An 18517-nucleotide genomic window follows, 5' to 3' on the forward strand; every position below is an offset into this window, starting at 1 on the left:
TACAGTTAAAATGTAGATGTATTATACAGATGTTACAGCCAAACTTTTTATTTGTTGCCTTTTGTGACACTGGGAATATGCTTCAATCCATGTGTAACCTATTTGATTGGATTATAGTCTGTAATCACTCTCCCTTTTCTATTGTTCTATATATAAATCACCAGAACCTCTCAATTAGATTACAGCTGGTAATGCTGTTAATGGTGTCTATTCTGTCTGAGCTCATATCAATTGCAAAAAGGGCTGCATTACCAGAAAGCTACAAACCATTTTCTTATTCCAACTCTGAAATATATTGCCAGCGTTCCACTGTGTGCATTTTCCTTAAAGCCGGTCACAGCTTTTCTTGTTAGCTCAGTTCCATTATCCTACACCATCAGGTTCCCCCAACACTGCACTGCACTATAAAAACTTTAAACCACTTCTGATAATGCTGTTTACATTGTAAATACATACTGGTATTTATGTATTTATGCATATTTTATTCCATATCCATACTTCATTTTTTATCTAATTTGTTATTCTTTATAATTGTTGAGGTTTCAGAAGATATAGGAGCAGAATTAGGCCATTTGGCCCATCTAGTCTGTTCCACCATTTCATCATGACTGATCCATTTCCCTCACAGCCCCAATTTCCTGCCTTACCCCCATATCCCATCATGCCCTGACCAAACACGGACCTATCACCTCTGCCTTAAATATACATAAAGACTTGGCCTCCACAGCGGCCTATGGCAATGAATTCCACAGATTCACCACTCTCTGGTTAAAGAAATTCCTCCTCATCTCTGTTCAAAAAGGACATCCCTCTATTTTAAGGCTGTGTCCTCTGGTCTTAGATTCCCCCCATCATTTGAAACATCCACTCCACAGGCACCCTATCAAGGCCTTTCAACACGTGATAGGTTTCAATGAGGTCATCCCTCATTCTTCTAAATTCCAGTGAGTACAGGCCCAGAGCCATCAAACACACTTCATATGACAAGCCTTTCGATCCTGGAATAATTTTCATGAACCCCTTTTGAACCCTCTCCAACATTGCCACATCCTTTCTTAAATAAGGGGCACAAAACTGCTCACAATATTCCAAGTGAGGTCTCACCAGTGCTTTATAAAGACCCAGCATTATATCCTTGCTTTTATATTCTAGTCCTCTTGAAATGAATGCTAACATTGCATTTGCCTTCCTCACCACTGATTCAATCTGCAAATTAACCTTTAGGAAATTTTGCACTGGGACTCCAAAATCCCTTTGCACCTCAGATTTTTGTATTTTCTCTCCATTTAATAAAATAGTTTACATTTTTATTTCTTCTACCAAAGTGCATGACCCTGCACTTACTGACACTGTTTTCCATCCGCCACTCCTTTGCTCATTCTCCTAATCTATCGAAGTCCTCCTGTAGCTTCTTGACTTCCTCAGAACTACCTGTCCCTCCGGCTACCTTGGTATTATCTGCAATTCATTGTTTTTGTTGCATGTCACACCCTGACCAACACTCCACAGCAAATTCCCAATATATGTAAATGTATATGTGAATAAAGTTGATCCTTGATCTTTGAACCAGCGTGGTTAATTTCATACACTTCGACTCAGAGCTGGTTCCACGACCTATAGACCAACTCTCAAGGATTGTACAACTCATGTTCTCAGTATGATTTATTTTTTATTTGTACAATTTGTCTTCTTTTGCACATTGGTACTTAATCAGTCTTTGTTTGTATGTCACTTTTCATAAATTCCATTGTATTTCTTTATTTTCCTGTAAGAGCCTGTGCCTGCAAAAAGATGAATCTCCAGGTTGTATACATACTTTGATAATAAACTTACTCTGATTACTGAATTTTGAAAGATACTTTATTTTACTTTACCTTATTGTCGCCAAACAATTGATACTAGAGCGTACAATCATCACAGCGATATTTCATTCTGCGCGTCGTGCTCCCTAGAGTACAAATCGATAGTAAATATTTAAAATATAAATTACTTATCATAAACAGAAAATAGAAAAAGGGAAAGTAAGGTAGTGCAAAAAACCGGAGAGGCAGCTCCGGATATTTGGAGGGAACGGTCCAGATCCGGGTCAGGATCCGTTCAGCAGTCTTATCACAGTTGGAAAGAAGCTGTTCCCAAATCTGGCCATACAAGGCTTCAAGCTCCTGAGCCTTCTCCCAGAGGGAAGAGGGATGAAAAGTGTGTTGGCTGAGTGGGTCGTGTCCTTGATTATCCTGACAGCACTGCTCCAACAGCGTGCGGTGTAAAGTGAGTCCAAGGACGGAAGATTGGTTTGTGTGATGTGCTGAGCTGTGTTTACGATCTTCTGCAGCTTCTTTCGGTCTTGGACAGGACAACTTCCATACCAGGTTGTGATGCACCCTAGAAGAATGCTTTCTACGGTGCATCTATAAAAATTAGCGAGGATTTTAGGGGACAGGCCAAATTTCTTTAGTTTTCTCAGGAAGTAAAGGCGCTGGTGGGCCTTCTTGGCAGTGGACTCTGCTTGATTGGACCAAGTCAGGGCATTTGTGATATTGACCCCAAGGAACTTAAAGCTTTTAACCTGTTCCACTTGTGCACCACCAATGTAAATTGGGTCGTGCGGTCCACTACTCCTTCTGAAGTCAACAACCAATTCCTTCGTCTTGCTGACGTTGAGGGATAGGTTATTCTCTTTGCACCATGCCACTAGGTTCTTAATTTCCTGTCTGTACTCAAACTCATCATTACCCAAGATACGGCCGACAATTGTGGTGTCATCAGCAAACTTATATTGAGTTTGATGGAAACTTGGCTACACAATCATGGGTGTACAAGTGAGTACAGCAGGGGGCTGTACCCCATTTGACTCAGTTAAGTGAAGCCCATGATTGTAAAGGCAGGATTCCTGTTTGGATCCTTGAACTCATGATGATCCTCCAATGAATTTTTAATTCTGCTTCTGCTGTGAAAACCGTGCATCACCATAAGTGGTCTCACTTGAAGCTGAGATGCCAAAGATAATTGTTTAACAGAAAGCCTTCACAAGATCTCAAAGCGCTTCTCAGTGACTGAGGTATCCCGCTGACCATCGCGTGCACTGCTCTGTCTGCCACTGACAGCATCTATAGGAGGTGATGCCCCATCTAGCATCAAGGATCCCCACCATCCTGACCATGCCCCCTTCTCACTGCTACTACAGAGGCCTGACGTCCCATGCCACCAGCTTCATGAACAGTTACTTCCCTACAACTACCAGGTCATTGAACTAACCCTCCCTCAGCAAAAGAGCATTACAGCTCACCTTTTGCACTACCATGGACTTGTCTCCAGTTGTGTCTCTGATTTAGCACACTGAAGTCTTTTTATTTTTAGTTTTTGGAGATCAACCACAGGACATGGATAGATGGGAATGGTATGGAAGGCTGTGGTCCAGGTACAGGTCCGTGGGGCTAGGCGGGATAGCTGACTAGATGGGCAGAGGGTCCTGTTTAAATGCTGTAGTGCTTCATGACTCTATGACTGTATGAGAGGAAGGAATTTTAAAAGGAATCTGAGGGTTAGGATTTTTTTTAACGTAGGGAGTCATTGATATCTAGAATGCATTGCCAGAGGAAATAGGGAAGACAGATGTAATTATTCTGTTTAAGAGGCATTTGAACAGACACTTCAACAGGCAAGGCTTAGAAGAGTATGTTTTTCAGCAAGTGAGGGGGGAGGGTACCTGAAATACACTTCCAGAGAGAGTGGTGCAAGAGACATTGACATCATTTAAGAATGTCTAGACGAGCACTTGACTCACTTGAGCATGGACGGTTACTGGCTAAGCACAGGAAAATAAATATGAAGCTCTGCCTCCAGAAGGGAACATCCACCATCAAAGGTCCCCATCATCCAGGACACACCACCTTCTCGCGGTTACCATTGGGCAGGAGGTACAGAAGCCTGAAATCCCACACAACCAGCATGAACAACAGATCCTTCACTTCATAAACTCTAGAGATTCTGCAGACACTGGAAATCTGGAGTAACACACACAAAACACTGGAGGAACTCAGCAGGTCAGGCAGAATCTATGGAGGAGGACAAACAGTTGACATTTTGGGCAGTGATTGTTCATGAGGACCGTAAGTAGATGCGCTCAAGGAAAACATAAGGGCTGTCTACTCCATCTCTTCAGTGAGTTCATGGAAGGTGCAACTACCATTAAGTGAAGAAACCATCTTCCAAGTCTTCATCCTGAGGATACAAGAAATGAACCCATTTCGCCCGATATGCAATAGAATAATGTTCTCAACAAAGGCCATTGTGCAGCAACTCAGATGGAGACACAGTGCCTCCTCACTGCACAGGGACCTTTGATTTTATTCAGAGATACAGTATAGTAACAGCCGTGAGCCTGTGCTGCCCAATTACATCCATGTGACCAATTAATTAAGGGACCGTGGGAGGAAACGGGAGCACCAGGAGGAACCCATGCAGCTCCAGGGAGAATGTGCAAACTCCTTACAGGCAATGGTGGGAATGGAACCCAGGTCGCCTGTGTTAACCACTGCGCTACCATGCCACCCTACTCACTCGATTCGTTTACATTCACTCCATCACAAGATGGAGAGCCCAGCATTTGGTGCCTCCCTCAAGTTTCCTGAGTGGCTCAGTGGAGCATTTCAGCAAGAGGTTCAATGATTTGGACCACGATATTAATGGATTTGTGGCTAAATTTGCCAATGATACAAAGATAGGTGGAGGAGTAGGTAGTGTTGAGGAAACAGAGAGCCTGCAGAAAGACTTAGATAGCTTCGGGGAATGGGCAAAAGAGTGGCAAATGAAATACAATGTTGGAAAGTGTATGGTCATGCACTTTGGTGGAAGAAATAAATGGGCAGTCTATTATTTAGACAGAGAGAGAATTCAAAATGCAGAAATGTAAAGGGACTTGGGAGTCCTTGTGCAAGATACCCTAAAGGTTAACCTCCAGGTTGAGACAGTTGTGAAGAAGGCGAATGCAATGTTGGCATACATTTCTAGAGGTATAGAATAGAAGAGCAGGGATGTGAAGTTGTGGCTCTATAAGGCACTTGTGAGACCACACTTGGAGTATTGTGTGCAGTTTTGGGCTCCTTATTTTAGAAAGGATATACTGACATTAGAGAGGGTTCAGAGAAGATTCATGAGAATGATTCCAGGAATGAAAGGGTTACCGTATTAGGAACGTCTGGCAGCTCTTGGGCTGTATTCCCTGGAGTTCAGGAGAATGAGGGGGGATCTCATAGAAATATTCCAAATGTTAAAAGGCCTGAACAGATTAGATATGGCAAAGTTAATTCCCATGGTAGGGGATTCTAGGACAAGAGGGCACAACTTCAGGATTGAAGGACGTCCTTTTAGAACTGAGATGTGGGAAATTACTTTAGTCAGAGCGTGTTAAATCTGTGGAATTTGTTGCCATGAGTGGCTGTGGAGGCCAAGTCATAGGCTGTATTTATGGTATTTATAGGTTCTTGATTAGCCAGGGCATCGAAGGGTATGGGGTGAAAGCAGGGGAGTGGGGATGACTGGGAGAATTGGATCAGCCCATGATTGAATGGCGGAGCAGACTCATTGGGCCAAATGGCCTACTTCTGCTCCTATATCTTATGGTCCCATGGTCTTATGTTCAGGGCTGGCCATGTTATTGAGTGTCAGAGTCACAATCATGAACTTTCCCCTAGCCCATGAAACAGGAATGGAAGGGAGCATTCCTCAAAGTCCGACAGCAATAAGTCAGCAATGTATAGCCTGGAATGTGCCAGTCAGCGGTAATCCTCCATGGACATCTCAATGTCATGGTAGACCAACAACTTTCAGGCAAACCAAGTTGATTATCTGTCATGGTATCCAACAAGTATAGGAAATCTGTGCTTCAAGTTACCCACCATTGTCCCTGTACCAAAAAAGACCAAGGTAAAATGCCTGAATGACTGCCGTCCTGTCACACTCACCCAAATAATAAGCAAATGCTTTGAGAGGCTGGTCAAGGATCACATCTGCAGCATGCTATCACCCAAACTGGACCCCCTACAATTCGCCTACCATCACAACCAATCAACAGATGACGCAATAGCCACTGTCCTACATACCATCCTTACACATCTGGAGAAGAAGGATGCTTACGTGAGAATGCTGTTCTTGGACTACAGTTCAGCATTCAACACCATAATTCCATCCAGGCTTGACAGGAAGTTCCGAGACCTCAGCCTTGACCCTGCCTTGTGCAGCTGGATCCTGGACTTCCTGTCAGATCGCCGGCAGGCAGTCAGAGTGGGCTCCCTCACATCCACCCCTCTGACTCTCAACACAGGAGCCCCTCAGGGCTGTATACTAAGTCCCCTCCTTGTATACCCATGACTGTGTTGCCACCCACAGCTCTAATCTGCTAATTAAATTTGCCAACGACACTACACTGATTGACCTAATCTCAAACAATAACAAGGTGGTTTACAGAGAAGAAGTCATCTCTCTGCACAGTGGTGTCAAGAAAACAACCTCTCCCTCAATGTCATGAAAACAAAGGAGCTGGTTGTGGACTACAGGAGGAATGGAGACAGGCTAACCCCTATTGACATTAATGGATCTGGGGTTGAGAGATCTCGGCCCAAAATGTCGACTGTACCTCTTCCTAGAGATGCTGCCTGGCCTGCTGAGTTCACCAGCAACTTTGATGTGTGTAGCTTTAGGTTCCTGCACATCCACATCACTGAGGTCCTCACGTGGTCTGTGCATGGTAAAAAAAGCACAACAGCGCCTCTTTCACCTCAGATGGTTGAGGAAGTTTGGTGTGGGCCCCCCCAAATCCTAAGAACTTTCTACAGGGGCACAATTGAGAGTCTCCTGACTGGCTGCATCACTGTCTGGTGTGGGAACTGTACCTCCCTTAACTGTGGGCCTCTGCAGAGAGTGCTGCAGACATCTGTAGCTGTGAACTTCCCATGATTCAGGACATTTACAAAGACAGGTGTGAGAAAAGGGGCCCGACGGATCATTGGGGACCCGAGTCACCCCAACCACAATCTATTCCAGCTGTTACCATACGGGAAACGGTACCGCAGCATAAAAGCCAGGACCAACAGGCTCCGGGACAGCTTCTTCCACCGGGCCATCAGACTGATAAACTTACACTGATTTGAGTGTATTTCTATGTTACATTGACTGTTCTATTTATTATAAATTACTATGATTGCACATTACACATTTAGATGGAGACATAACGTAAAGATTTTTACTCCCCGCGTATGTGAAGGATGATGTAAGAAATAAAGTCAATTCAATTCAATTCAATTAATTGGTCACATGGGTGTAATGGGGCTGAGCTGGCTCATTGGGCTGGAAAGGCATGTTACCGTGTGGTAAATCTCTAATATAAAGTTCTACAGTTACAGAGAAAGTGCAGTGCAGGTAGACAATAAGGTGCAAGACCGCGACAAGGTAGATTGTGAGGTCAAGAGACATTCTTATCGTAGTAAGGGACCATGCAATATTCTCAGTACTGTGTGGGAGAAGGTGTCCAGGCAGCTGTGGAGGCCAAGTCATTGGGTGTATTGAAAGCTGAGGTTGATAGGTTCTTGATTAGTAAGGGCTTAAAGACTATGGAGAGAAGCCTGGAGAATGGAGATAAGAGGGATTATAATCAGCCAATTTGGAATGGTGGAGCAGGCCTGATGGGTTGAATGGCCTATTTCTGCTCCTGTGTCTTATGGTCTTATTGTACCAGGGAACCATTCAATGGTCTCATAACAGTGGAGTAGCAGCTGTCTTTGAGACTGGCGGTATGCGCTTTCAGGCTTTTGTATCTTCTGCCCGATGGAAGGGGGAGAAGAGAAAACGTTTGGGATGGTTGGGATCTTTGACTATGATGGCTGATTTACTGAGGCAGTGAGAAGTGAGTCCATGGAGGAGAAGCTGGTTTCTGTGATACGGATTTAGAGGGGGTTCAGACGACGTTAACGAGAACGATTCTGTGAATGAAAACGGTAACGTATGAGGAGCGTTTGATGACCGGGCTTGTACTCGCTGGAGTTTAGAAGAATGAGGTGGGGGGGTGGGGTCATTGAAACCAACCAAATATCGGAAGGTCTAGATAGAGTGGATATAGAGAGAATGTTTCCCATATTGGGGAGAGTCTCGGACAAGGGGTTACAGCCTCAGATAGAAGGACGTTTCTTTAAAACAGAGATGAGGATAAATTTCTATAGCCAATAGAGGGTTGTGAATTTGCCACAAACGTCTGTGGAGATCATGTCATTGAGTGTATTTAAAGCGGAGGCTGATAGGTCCTTGATTAGTTAGCGTGTCAACGGCTAAGGGGAAAATAAATCAGCCATGATAGAAGGGCGGAGCTGACTCGACGGGCCGAATGGCCCGATGCTGTTTCTGTGGTTCCTGGTCTCATATGCTGAGCTGTGCCCACCTCCACTCTCCGCAGCGAGCATCGAAGGGGTTAACAGCTCGCACACGAGGGCTGTGTTTTTCCTCCAGCGGCTGGTGACGGCATATTCCTGTCACAGTGACATTCAACTCTGGCTCGGGGGAATCAGTGAAGGTCGAATGCATGTGTGAGTGTGTGTATGTTTGCAGAGAGGCTATCCTGACGGTATTTCCACACACACACACGTAACTCCCAACCCTTCTTCCCCCACCCCCCCCGTTCAATGAACATCAGCTAAGGTCAAACGTGCAATTCGTTCAACCCACTGTTGGCAATGATGATTTCCCTGATAAGATTTCGTCTATGATTATAAAACTTTGATTAAGATAGCTCTCCGTTTGATATTCCTTCTCCCCCCCCCCCCCGCCCGCTCTCTGTGGGACCAGTAGTGGCGTTGCGCCTCACTGAGCGCCGCGCTGGGAGATCCAACAACGTCACGGAACCGAGTCTCCAAGATTTTTTTTCAAACAATTTCTATTCTGGGAATTACTGCCAGGAATAGCCCGTCAGCCGACAACACACACACACACACACACACACAACCCGTGCACCGAGGGACAGGAACGGGAGAGAAGAGAGGCGAGCAACGAGAATCCCCCTCTTGCAGGTGAATTAAATCATGTAAAACTGAGGAATACGCCCACAAAACCGACAGGCGCGAATGATCTGTGCCGTGACAATCACCTTTTTTTCTCTTTTGCGGGTTGGGTTGTTTTCAAAATAACTTTTGTCGGGGAAAGCCGGGATTTGTTTCTTGCGGTAAGATTGTTTTTTTCCCTCCTTAATGTTATATATAAAGATAATATGTCTTTTTTTCTGGAAGGGAGATTGCAACCGAACTGCAATGTTGTACTTGCACGGAAAAAAAATAATTTATATTGCAGTAGTAACCTGGACGGCGAAGGGGCGAATGGAGAGGATTTTTGCTCTAACGCGGTAGAATCCCCAGGTTCACCGGGAGGGGACGTGTGGGAAACACCCTTAGCCGAGGGGAGATCTGTACAAGGATATGAGCCGGTGAACCCGGTCGAGTCGATAGCGAGGACTGATATACATGTCACCCTGAGTAAATAATATTGTTTGTGGCTAGTTCCGTGACGGTGCCGCTGTCATGTACCAGACCAGATACCGGCCGCGCTTGCTGCTCCGGTGTGATCCTGGTTTCCCCGACCCCGGTTCGCGTTCCGGTGCTAAACCTGAGACCGGACTCGGGTTATTACTCCCGTTCTAGTCCGTGACCCTGACCCGGGTAATGACTCGGGATTTAACCCGGATCCCTACCCAGACTGTTTTTTCCGGTTTTAACCCCGTTCCTGACCCTAATTACTCCGGTTGCGGTCCGGGACCCTGGGTTATTGACTCGGTTTTAGTCCCGGTCTTGACCACAGTCCCGGCTCCTGGCCGGGTTATTGCTCCGGTTCCAGTCCGGGATTCCGGCCCGGGTTATTGGCCCCGGCTTGTCGCTCCGGTTCCAGTCTGGATCCTAGATCGGGTTATTGCCTCCGAGTCGCTGCTCCGGTTCTGGCCCAGGATCCCGGCGCGGGTTATTGGGAGTCGTTACTCTGATTCTGATGGGGGGGATCCCAGACCGGGTTGTCCCGGCTTAACGCAGCCCGCTTGCTGGCCCGGCTCCAGTTCATGTCCCTCCCCGGACCCGACTGCCGGTGTTTCGGAAGAGCCTGTGTAGGCGGGCCCTGGAGCGGTTCCGGGAATGTTTCCATGACGTGCTCGGAGAGGGAGGGCTCTCCGGGGGGGCTGGTGCCGGGGAAACGGCACCCCTGGGTAGACGCCGACCGCCTTTCCTAGCCGGCCGGCTGGGTTCACCCTCCCCTGTGGGTTACCGGGGCGGCGTGCACACACCAAGCGGCCGGCCTCGTTCCCCCGTCACCTTTCCCTGCAAAGGAACTCCTTATCGCAGTCTCCGCCCGCTGTTAGCCATGCACTGACACGGCCTCGCTCGTAAACAGTTAAAGGCTGGATCAGAGGCGGCTGGGTGTATCTGAGTGACACGGGGGATTTCCCCGGGGTTGGAAGATCAATATGGGAGTTAGGAGATTCCCCGTCAGGGAGAGGAAACGCCGCGGCGCTCTGTGTGTGTGTGTGTGTGGACTGCGTGCAGTTGTTTAAATTAATCGCACTTTGTATTCGTTCTACTGAACACGGCCGTTTGGCCCGTCGAGTCGCTTCTCAACATTTCCAGGGTCCGGCTGCCGCATAACGGCGGGAGAGAGGCAAGATTCAGGATTTATTGTCATTGGTCAGTAAAGGAGAACGAAATTATCATTATCCAATGCAGCGCAAAGAACACAATAAGTATGCTTACAATTAGCTAATAACACAAGACCATAAAGCATAGGAGTAGATTCAGGCCACTCGGCCCATCTCGTCTGCTCCGCCATTCCATCATGGCCCCTTTATTGTCCCTTTCAACCCCGTTCTCCTATTTTCTTCCCGTAATCCTGACTAATCAGGAACCTATCAACCTCCGCTTTAAATTTATCCAGTCACTTGGCCTCCACAGCAGTTTGTGGCAACGAATTCCACAGATTCACCACTCTCTGGCTAAAGAAATTCCTTCTTATCTACATTCTAAAGGGCGTCCTTCAATTCTGAGGTGGTGCACTAGACCAGAACACGATAAGTATAAATACATAAGATCGCTTATATACAGTGATTGTATGTCCATAAAGTGACGCTCGCTGCAGCGATGTCTGTACTTGCGGTGACTCCGGCAGGAAACGATAAGGGAGTGAGGAACCTGTATGTCTGGGAATGGTTAACAGTGAGCGGGCGGAGCTATGCCTTCCTTTTGATCGCAGTTCTGGTGGTTGGCCATTACAGCTGATGCATTTAATCCGTTTCATTCATGGCAAGAGGGCATTTGGCCCATTGCGTCGATGTTAGCCCTAAATGGTCCCTATTCCCAGCTCTTGATTGGTGTTTGATGTGAGGTTTCAATTTGAAACGTTGACGATTCCTCTTCCCACCCCTGCCGCTCCCCACAGTCGCTGCTCGACCCGCTGAGTTCCTCCAGCAGATCGCTTGTTGCTCCCGATTCCGGCGTCTGCCGTACCTCGTATGTCTCTCTCTCTGCTGTCATGGCGGATTGTGGCTTTTTAGGCGCTAATGTTATTGGTGTGTGTACGTGTTTGTTTCTGTGTGTCTTCGCATGTGTCGCTCTCGCCCTTGCCCTTCCTCTCCCTTTATGTGTCTATCTGTCTACGTGTGTGTGTGTGTGTGTGTGTCTATCTCCCGCCCTATGCGTGTGCCTATGCTTCTTTCTCCGTGTCCCTCTACGTGTGTGTGTGTGTGTGTGTACCTGTCTGTCTCTCTATCTGTGTCTCCCTTCCTGTTTCTGTCTACTCTACTTCTACTCCTATGTATCTGTCTGTCCCTCTACCTGTGTGTGTGTATCTGTCTGTCCCTCTACCTGTGTGTGTATCTTTCTCTGTCCCTCTATGTGTGTGTGTGTGTGTATATCTGTCTGTCCCTCTACCTGTGTGTGTGTGTGTGTCTGTCTGTCTGTCCCTCTACCTGTGTGTGTGTCTGTCTGTCTATCCCTCTACCTGTGTGTGTGTGTGTATCTGTCTGTCCCTCTACCTGTGTGTGTGTGTGTGTGTATATCTGTCTCCATGCCGATGTGTGGATGTACCCATATGCATATGTGCACTTGTTGCCCCTGATCTGACACGGCTGTAGGTGGGACAGTTGGTACCACTAGTGCCTCTGGTGACCCAAGTGCAGTACTGATTTCAGATGTGTCACACTTGCATGATCTTCCTGCTGGTTTCCCATGGACGCCAAAAGGACTTGTGAGTTTGGTTAATTCACAGCTGTAAATTACCCCCAGTGTGTGTATGTGAATCTGCTGGCGGGGAATGGGTGTGGAGTTGATGGAAATGTGGGGGAGAATACAATGGGATGATTTGCTGAACAGAGACCCCATTTCTGTGTTACACAATCCTAGGTGTGTCTGCGTGGCTGGGCTGTTGAACTCCCTGTCCTGAAGGTCAGTACTTAAACATTTTCCTTTCCCAACCGCCAGATGGTTACTGATGGAATCACTCGAATTGCAACGAAAGGCTACAGACCAAATGCTGGTAACCGAGGACAATGACTGGCATTGGCCAGTCGGGCCAAGTTGTTCCTTTACCTGTGTTATGACTCTAACCTTAATGGGTGCTCCAGTTTCCTCCCACTTTCAGAAGATATACGTACAGTTTAGTAGGTTAATTGGTCACATGGGGTACTTCGGTGGTGTGGGCTCGTTGGCCCATTACTGTGCTGTAACAAAAATACACTTCATTAATCTTAGAACTGGACTCTGCAGCCCAAATAGTCCATGCTGACCAACATTCCCATTTGGCCCATATCCCAGCTAAGCAGGGTTCCCAACTTTTTTAATGCTATGGACCCCTACCATTAACCCAGTTAGGGACACCTTTCCTATTCTAGAAGAATGAGGGGTGATGTCAGCAAAGCCCAGCTTATTAAAGGCCTAGACAGAGTGGATGCGGAGAGGATGTTTCCTATAGTCAGGGAGTTTGGGACCAGAGGCCTCAGAATAGAAGGACATCTGTTTAGAACAGAGCTGAGGAGAAATTTCTTCAGCCAGAGGGTGGTGAATCATTGCCACAAATGGCTGTGGAAGCCAAATCATTGGTAATTTTGAAGTGGAGGTTCGCAGATTCTTGATTAGCGAGGGCATCGAAGGTTACGGGAGAGAAGGCAGAGGAATGGGGTTGAGAGTGAAAATATATCAGCTATGATGGAGTGGCAGAGCAGATGTGATGGACCGAATGGCCTCATTCAGCTTCATTTGGCCCTCTGGTCTATCCACGTTCCTGTCCACGTACCCTTTAAATGTCATTAATGTGCCTGCCTCAACCACTTCCTCTGGCTGATTCCACATACTGAATGTCCTCTCTGTGAAATTGCTTCCCCTCAGTTTCTTAGAAAATCTGTTCCCTCTTACTGTAAACTCATGCTCTCTTGGTTTTGATTCCCCAGGCAATAAAGGCAATTTCACCCCATCTCTTCCCATCATGACTTTATACAACTTCTACAAAGTCATCTCAGTTTTCAACGCTCTAATGAATGAAGTCTCAACCTCTTTCCATAACTCAGCTCCTTGAAATCTGGCATCATCTTTGTAAATCTCCTCCGTAGCCTTTCCACCTTAATGGCATCTTTCCTCGTGTCATAGGACACTGTGGCACAGAAATAAGCCCTTTGGCCCATCTAGTCCATGCTGAACTGTTATTCTGCCTAGTCCCATCAACACTCCAACATTTTAGCTTCCTGCACTTCAATCCCACCCGATCTAACCTTTCCTTACACTTCAAGTCCTCCAGTCTTGGTAATATCCTTGTGAATCCTTTAGTTATGGAGCACTACAGTACAGAAACAGGCCTTTCAGCCCATCTAGTCTGGGGCAAATTGTTATTCCACATAGTCCTATCGACCCACACCTGGACCATAGCCCTCCATGCCTCTCCCACCAATGTACTTATCCAAACTTCTCAAGTATTGCGGTCGAACCTGTATCCACCACTTCCACTGGCATCTTTCTCCGTCCTTGCACTGCCTTCTGAGTGAAGTTTCCCTCTCAAGTCCTCCTTAAATAAAAGCACAGATGTAATGCTAGGGCTTTATAAAGCACTGGTGAGGCCTCACTTGTGCATCTTATCTTGGAAAGGATGTGCTGATATTGGAGAGGGTTCAAAGGAGATTCATGAAAATGATTCTGAGATTGAAAGGCTTAGTGTTTAATGACTCTGGGCCTCTACTCACTGGAATCCAGAAGAATCGGGGGTGGGGGAATCCCATCAAATGTTGAAAGGCCTCGACAGAGTGGATGTGTAGAGACTGTTTCCTATGGTGAAGGAATCTAAGACCAGAGGACGCAGCCTCAGAATAGAGGGTTATCCTTTTAGAATGGAGACGAGGACAAATTTCTTTAGCCAGAGAAAGGAGAATCTGTGGAATTTGTTGCCACAGGCGGCTGTGGAGGCCAAGTCATTGGGTACATTTTAGAATCTTGATTAGTCAGAGCATGAAGGGATATGGGGAAGGCAGGAGATCAGGGCTGAGAGAGGAAATGGAGCAGCTATGATGAAATGTGGGAGTGGACTTGATGGGCCAAATGGCCTAATTCTGCTCCTGTATCTTATGGTGTTAACTATTTCACCTTTCACCCTTAACCAGTAATTTCTCCACCCTCTTCCTCCTTTGTTTTTCCATTCCCTGCTCGGGCTCTGCTCTTACCCCTTCCCTTCTCCTCACCTGCCAATCTCCTTCCTCCGGTGGCCCTCCTTCCCTTTCTCATTCTCCACTCTCCTCTCAGATTCCTTTTTCAGCACTTTACCTTTTCCACCCATCACCTCCCAGCTTCTTACTCCATAACCCTCTCTCCCACATAACTGGTCTCATTTATCACCAGCCAGCAACTTCCTCTCCTCCATCTTATTCTGGTGTCTTCGCCCCGTCATTTCCAGTCCTGGTGAAGGGAGTCGGGCTGAAACATCGACTGTTTACTCTTCTCCATGGATGCTGCCTGACCTGCTGAGTTCCTCCAGCATTGTGTGTGTGTGTGTTAGTTACTGGAGGAACTCAGCAGGTCAGGCAGCATCTATGGAGAGGAACAAACAGTCAACATTTTAGGGCCTGGAAAGGACTGGGGGCAGAAGCCAGAATAAGAAGGTATGTGAAGGGGGAGGAGTATGAACTAGCAGCAGTAGTTGAGATCGGGAGGGGAATGCGCGTTTATGGGGAACCAAGTTGTGTGTTAGGTGGTGAAGGAGCAGAAAAGGAGGAATCTGATAGGACAGGAGAGTGAACCATGGAGAATGGGAAGGTGGAGGGACACCAGGGGGAGATGATGAGAAGGGAAGAGGTGAGAGGGGGGTGATAAAAAGAGAGAAGAGGGAGAAATTGCTGATAGTTAGAGAAGTCGACGTTCATGCCATCAGGCGTCCCAGGCATAACGTGACGCATTGCTCCTTCATCCTGAGAGTGGCCTCATCATGGCGGTAGAGGAGGGCATGAGCAGCCTTTCAGAATGGGAATGAGAAGCTGAAGAGGTTCAGTTTAACTTGGGATTGTGGTTTGCAGAAGTAATCTAGACCAAAGGACGTGGTTCCTGCACTGTACCGTTCAAAGTTCAGTTCTGTTACTGGCTCTCCGTGCCCAGGTACGGCCCGGAAAATCCTGGATCCTGCGCTAAACTGGACGGTGCACTGGAGAGCAGTTGTTGTTGAACTCATACTCCCAGGATCTAACACACTTATGACCGGAAGAATTTAATTTGTTGAGTTGTTGCTTTATTTATATAAGAAACCATTTAGCTGAAAATAAGGATGTCTGCTGTAATTCATTTTAATTTCAAGTGCTGCTGTGAGAAATCTTATCTTTGAAAAAATCTCTGATGTCCAGAAATCTCTTCACAATTCTCTCTCTTTGTGTCTCTCCCCTCACCTCCACCCACCCTCTTTGCCCCCTCTCCCTCACTCCCCCACAATACCACCCAACCCCTCCCACAATACCTTCTCCTCCCCCTCCGTCATCTTTCTCCCTCTCTCCCACTCTCACATCTCCCTCTTGCCCCTCTCTCCGCCTGCCTCTCTGTCTCCGTCTCTTTCTGTTTAACTGTATCTCTGTTTCTCCCCAGTCTATGTGTGTCCATTTCTCTCCGTGTGTGTGTGTGTGTGTGTTTATATCTCCCTCTCACTCGCCTCCCCCTTCTCTCTCATTTTCTCTCCCATTTTCTCTTCCATCTCCCCAGCTCCTCCTGCAGCCTTCTGGCCAATGTTGATCGGCAACTAGGTTTAGACATTCAGGACAGGACGTTCCCCCCCCCCCCCCCACCCTCGTCGGCGCTGAGCCCTCCCCTAACAAGCTTCAGACATGCTTCCTCGAATTTGTTTTGATGTGCTAAGTTAAATGAAAGGCTTTCCTTAACCTGCCATCTGCAGTCGAGGTCTCAGTGCTGATGGGGTCTGAGATGAATCCAGGAGGGTTACAGGAAATGCCCAGAAGGCATGCCCGACCAGTCGAGCGTTTCCGACGTTTGCTGATGACACTGGGGGTCAGATCATCCATCTAAACAGTCGCAGCGCCGATCAATAGAGGCTGTAATCCACGGCGGCTGGGCAGACTCAAATTCCTTTCGCGTTGCAGGGGATTCTTGATTGCTTTCTTGGTGCTCGGGGATCTTGTTAATTTGCAGGGAAAGTTGATCCAGGAAATGTGAAATCCCTTTTCTCCGCTCCCCTGTCTCTCCTCCTCCTCCTGTTCTACACAGCTGTGGTTTAGTCGCTCCCTCTCACATGGCAGTGAGTCAGCAGGTGAGAGGTTCAAATCCCAGTCTGGAGACTAGGGGACGCGCACACGCACACGCACAACACGCTGCAGGAGAGCGGCAGGTCAGGCGGTGTGAATGGAAATGAATAGACGGTCAAATGAGGCCCCTCATCGGGGCTGGAAAGGAAGGGAGAAGAAGCCAGAATAAGGAGGTGGGGGAGCGGAAGGGGTACAAACTGGGAGGTGAGACCAGGTGGGGCGGGGGCAGGATGAAGTGAGGAGATGGGAGGTGATAGCTCAAAGAGGTAAAGGGCTGAAGAGAAAGGAATCTGTTAGGAGAGTGGTCCGTGGGAGGCAGGGAAGGAGGAGGGGGACCAGTGGGAAGTGATGGACAAGTTGGGAGAAGATAAAGGGTGAGAGGAGAACCAGAATGGAAAGAGGTGCTGCTGCCGTCGGGGCAGAAACAGGCCGATCAGCCCACTTGCGTCACAGCCATTATTTCTGCGCCAAGTACTCGATCAGGCGCTGCTTCACTGCTGTATGCCTACTGTCTTGTTAGCAGCACATTCCTGATTCCCTCCTCAATTTCAGCTCTTTCTGCACTTCTCGTAGCCTTGATAAAGCAGCCGAAACGATCAAGGACCACACTCACTCTGGCCAGGCAGCGGTACAAAAGCCTGACAGTGCATACCACAAGGCTCAAGGACAATTTCTAACCGACTGCTATAAGACAGTCGAATGGTTCCCTAATATGATAAGACCATCGAACATAGAAGCAGAGTTAGGCCATTTGACCCATCGAGTCTTCTTCTCCATTCCATTATGGCTTATTCATTTTCCCTCTCAGCCCCAATCTCCTGCCTTCTCCCTGTAACCTTCCCAACCTCCCTCTTACCAATCAAAACTTCTGCTTTAAATATACCAATGACTGGGCCTCCACAGCCATCTGTGACAATGAATTCCACAGATTTACCACACTATGGCTAAAGAAAACTCACCTCATCTCTGTTTTAAAGGGACGTCCCTCTATTCAGAGGCTGAGCCCTCTGATCCCAGGCTCCCCCACTACAGGAAACATCCTTTCCACATCCCCTCTAAGCCTTTCAATATTTAATAGATTTTATTTATAAAATGGACTCTTGATCTCAAAATCTGCCTTGTTATCACCCTGCACTGAATTGTCAGCCTGTACTGTACTGTAATTGTTACACTTTATTCTGCATTGTTATTGTTTTACCTTGCTCTACATCTCCACTGTGGTAATGCTTTGATCTGTTTGAATAGTGTGAAAAACAAACTTTTAGATTAGATTAGATTATGAGGACACTCAGTCCTTGTTTAAGTCATTTAGAAATGCATGCATTAAAAAATGATACAACTTTTCACAGTATCTCAATAAATGTGACAAGCTGACAGAGGATGTTTTCAATATTCTGAGGTTTATGTGATTATTGAACTGTACTTTCTATTGGCCTCCATCAGTTTTCGGTGTTTTCTTTCTTGTTGCCCTCTCCAAATCTCTACATACTTTCAAAAAAATGCAATCAGTAATGAATGCAACACTGCAGATGTGGCCTAACCAGAGTTTTATATAGCTGCAAGGTAACTTCCTAACTTTTGAACTCAATGCCTGAACTAATAAAAGCAAGAATGCCGTAAATATTCTTTCACATGTGATGCCACTGTCAGGCAGTAATGTATTTGGACCCCAAGGTCACTCTGTACATTAACCCATGTGATGCAGGGAGCTATTAAATAGGGCTGGGTGGTGGA

General features: G+C 46.9%; 1 protein-coding gene and 1 long non-coding RNA gene across 4 annotated transcripts in view; one reads left to right on the forward strand and one right to left on the reverse strand.

Moving 5' to 3' along the window:
- Positions 1-1655: 1655 nt before the first annotated feature.
- Positions 1656-16771, reverse strand: LOC140201140 (uncharacterized). The gene is made up of 4 exons (XR_011886781.1): positions 16404-16771; positions 12615-12727; positions 1875-1948; positions 1656-1781 (listed from the first exon to the last, which is right to left on the reverse strand). It is a non-coding gene; the product is annotated as an uncharacterized lncRNA (long non-coding RNA).
- The window catches only part of hivep2a (HIVEP zinc finger 2a), a 258561-nt gene continuing 248993 nt past the window's right edge, over positions 8950-18517 (forward strand). For 2 of the 3 annotated variants that reach the window (XM_072264780.1, XM_072264783.1), the window contains exon 1: positions 8950-9050. The gene's annotated coding sequence lies outside the window, so the exon portion shown is untranslated. The other variant, XM_072264782.1, reaches the window with a different exon arrangement.

The sequence above is a fragment of the Mobula birostris genome, chromosome 8 (assembly GCF_030028105.1).
Source record: "Mobula birostris isolate sMobBir1 chromosome 8, sMobBir1.hap1, whole genome shotgun sequence".
Taxonomy (NCBI): domain Eukaryota; kingdom Metazoa; phylum Chordata; class Chondrichthyes; order Myliobatiformes; family Myliobatidae; genus Mobula; species Mobula birostris.